The following is a 3,708-nucleotide window of genomic DNA, read 5'->3' as shown; positions in this document are numbered from 1 at the left end:
AAAGTTTGGCACCAGTCCTTCCAGTATTTTCCATATGTATATTATTACATATCTCTCCCACCTGCGCCCCAGGGAGTAGAGACCTAGTGTCTTCAGTCGCTCCCTGTAGTTCATCTGTTGGACTGTGGCGATCTTTTTTGTATAGTGCCGCTGAATTGCCTCGAGTTCTGCTGTCCGCTTAACACTGTGTGGTGACCACAACTGAGAGCAATAGTCTAGGCGGCTCAGAACAAATGTCTTCCACAGAGTCAACATGACTTTTTGATCCCTTGTACGGAATGTCCTCAGTATCCACCCTGCCAGTTGTCTGCACTTTGCTGTCAACTTGACAATGTGCATGACAGATACACATATATACACAGACAGATACACATATATCCATGTATATCTACCTACCTACCTACCTATTTGATTTGTGTGTGTGTCCGTGTATATATGTGTGTGTGTATGTGTGTATATGTGTGTGTGTGTGTGTGTGTGTCAATGTAAAATATGTGTGTACATGTGTCTATCTAGTATTGATTTGACAACCTGTTGTCTATTATTGCCCATAGCTATATATACGACATTATAGTTTATGATGAAATGATTTGAACACTTCAATTGGCTTCATACTTAAACTTCATACTTAACCATACTTAAACTTCATACTAAACCATACTTAAACTCATGACTGACTATTGGCCTTCACACGCACCGACCCTTTAAAATACATTCTACCTGATCTAATCAGTAGTCGATGACCAACAAGCATATACTTATCAAAAGTCTATTAGAGTAATACCTACAGTGTGAATAATTGAGTAAAACACACAAACGAACATATACACGCTTACACATATATGTACAACTGAGTATGTATGTATATATGTAATTAAATGATGTCCATACATATAGTTTTGATTTGTTTTTCCCGTTATAGAATAAATCTTATTTGTATCTCAAATTACCTTAAATAAAGATAAGCTCTTGTGGTGACATTTGAAGTTTGCTATCCTCTGTGACACATTTAACTTTACAAACTCAAATGATTGCACATACACACACACATATATACACATTGTTTTAAATAGTGATTGAAATTAAAATCTCGGTGTAGGGGATGAATTCCACTTCAATGTTGAATTGGGCGAGTTATTTTTAATTTTTAACAAAAATAATTTTGATTGGGATTGATCTCCTCGTTTGAACTGGTGCGTGAGAAAATAGATTTCGTCCCTGACCTTGTGTCTATCGTGTAACTATCGTCTGCATTATGACTAACGCCTACAAATAGTTATTGTCTGCTGTGTATTATTGTCTAACGCAGTGGTTTTCAACCATTTTTTAAATAAAGGGTTCCTTAGATTACTATGTCATTCTAGGGGTTCCCCATAGCCATTCGATGTTTATTGATACTTCTTTCCTATTTTGTTTTTCACCCATTTACTTGTGTAAGTGCAATAGCACTAAGAGAACACGTTGAACTATGTAAAATATCAGAAAAAGCAACCTAGCAAGCTGTTTCTTGCAATCAATACGCCTAAAGCAAAATTTGGACCCCGGTTGAGAGTCTCTAACTTATAGTTACTGTCGTCTGCGTAACTATCGTCTGTTCTGTAACAATTGTCTGCTGTGAAATTATCGTCTGCTGTGGGGTTATTGTCTTTTGTGTAGCTATTGTCTTCTGTATAGTTATCACCTGATAAACTATTATAGCTACTGTGTATCTATCGTATGCTGTGTAACTATCATTTTCTGTGTAGCTACCGTCTGTTTCTAGGTATCGTTTGCTTTAGTTGCCGACATTAATAAATTATTATAACGGAAATTAAGACAAACACTGAATGGCAGCGATTTTGAAAACTGTTTAACAACACTTTCCAGTTATTTTGACGAAATATATGCAAGCGTTTCTATACGTAAATGTATCCATAATAAATACCACACATGTAACATGTTTATGTGTACCTGTTTTGTAACTCATGTCTATTATGTGTGTTACAGACAACTGGATGTCAACAACGGAGCCTCTAAGTGTGACTCGGACTGTCAGAAATGGCAGCCAAATGTATGTGTGTGTGTGTGTGTATTTATGTATGTATGTATGTATGTATGTATGTATGTATGTATGTATGTATGTATGTATGTATCTATCTATCTATCTATCTATCTATCTATCCATCTGTCAATGCATGCATATATGTGTGCGCATATATATACATACGCACACATATATGTTTGTATGCGCGCGCGTTCTTGTGTTTGTTTCTTATCGTTTGACAACCGGTGTAAGTTTGTTTATGTTGCTGCAACATAGGGGTTTGGCAAAAGGAGGAAACCCCCAGTATGGATTTTATGGGTTAAATGTTTAAAAAATAATGAGAAAAAATAAAGTGTCATACGTGGAAAATTGGCTGCTATTTCTAGCAGATCCCTTGTTGGATCATAACATTGTCTTTAATATATGTAATCGATATGATTTACAAACACGATACACATGAATATGTTGCATGTATATGATATTAACTGTCGATATGTTGATATACAGAAACTCTTGCACATATTTAGTCGAATTCTAAGGAAATGTAAGCAGTTTTCAAAACCGCCGCCATTCATTCCATTTCTATTTTTTTTTCGAAATAAATGTTTGTAAACATTTTCCCTTTCACTTATTTAATGATGGTATCTCACAATAATAAAATTAATTGTGTTAGACGGAAAATAAACGGACTTTAGAAGACAAGTAACGATCGTCTGCTTCAGTCATTTTTTGGCACTGCAGACGACATGTGTTTTTTTGCTGTTTTTGCTTTTTTTTGGTTTTTGTTTTATACATTCACTCCAGGACAGTCCTCGCTGCGGATGACTTTATACATCTGTTTCAGCAATAACATTATGCTACATATAAAGGTAATTCTTTGATGACACTTCTTAAGAAACTACTCATTATATGCCTGATGCTTTCTGCAGACATAGTCAGTATTTTCGAAGCGTCTGCTGGAAATGGTGGGGGGTCGAAATATACAGCAGTGTAACCAAGACATGTGTTTAGCTCAGAGAAGCTATATATTCCTTACCAATGCTAGTATCGTTCTCAAATTTAACATGTAAGAGTATACACAGCACAACTTGTTGGTATGCAGAATATCACTCCGCTATATCTCTCTGTTAATGTGGATCTAACCAGCCATTCTGGTGTCACATAGTGCAGTACCAAGCACTTAGTACTTATTGAAAAGTGTTACACCTCCATGTCTTTCAATTTAAGGTGGATCTATTCACTGATTCTGGTGTCATACAATATCAGTCACCAAGTATTTCTTTGAAAGTTTGCGTCCAACTTGCAGGATGTTGCTTGGCTTATTCGTGAGCTACTAATACAGGTATGTGTTTCTGATATTGTAGTTTAAGACATTTTTCTCCGAAGAAGCCATACGACATCTAACCGAAACCTGAGATCTCTTCTACAACTTTTCTTCTAGCACACAAGAAATAATAAGTTGTCCAACTTATTATTTCTTGTGTGCTAGTTGATGTTAAGAGATTTCGAGGGATTTAATGTAAAAACACAACAGATTTCCTCTGTGGGAAAATTTAGTGTTCCAAATATTATTGGTGCCAGTGGCGATATGGTCTTCTTAGATTGAAACTTTAGACTGACATATTTTAAGTTTGTATAAATATTCTTTGGTTACTCCGTGTATGTGTGTATATATATATATATAT

General features: G+C 35.5%; 1 protein-coding gene across 2 annotated transcripts in view; it reads left to right on the top strand.

Annotated features, from left to right (window-relative positions):
• The window catches only part of LOC106873535 (uncharacterized), a 41,197-nt gene that overhangs the window by 1,954 nt on the left and 35,535 nt on the right, over positions 1-3,708 (top strand). Inside the window, exon 1 of one of the 2 annotated variants that reach the window (XM_014920933.2) lies at positions 3,195-3,365. The exons of the other annotated variant lie outside the window; for it this stretch is intronic. The gene's annotated coding sequence lies outside the window, so the exon portion shown is untranslated. Of the gene's footprint in view, positions 1-3,194; positions 3,366-3,708 lie in introns of those variants that run through there. 2 annotated transcript variants of the gene reach the window in all.

The sequence above is a fragment of the Octopus bimaculoides genome, chromosome 2, assembly GCF_001194135.2.
Source record: "Octopus bimaculoides isolate UCB-OBI-ISO-001 chromosome 2, ASM119413v2, whole genome shotgun sequence".
NCBI lineage: Eukaryota > Metazoa > Mollusca > Cephalopoda > Octopoda > Octopodidae > Octopus > Octopus bimaculoides.
Note: the sequence above shows the minus strand (reverse complement) of the source record. Positions and strands in the feature narration are given on the sequence as shown.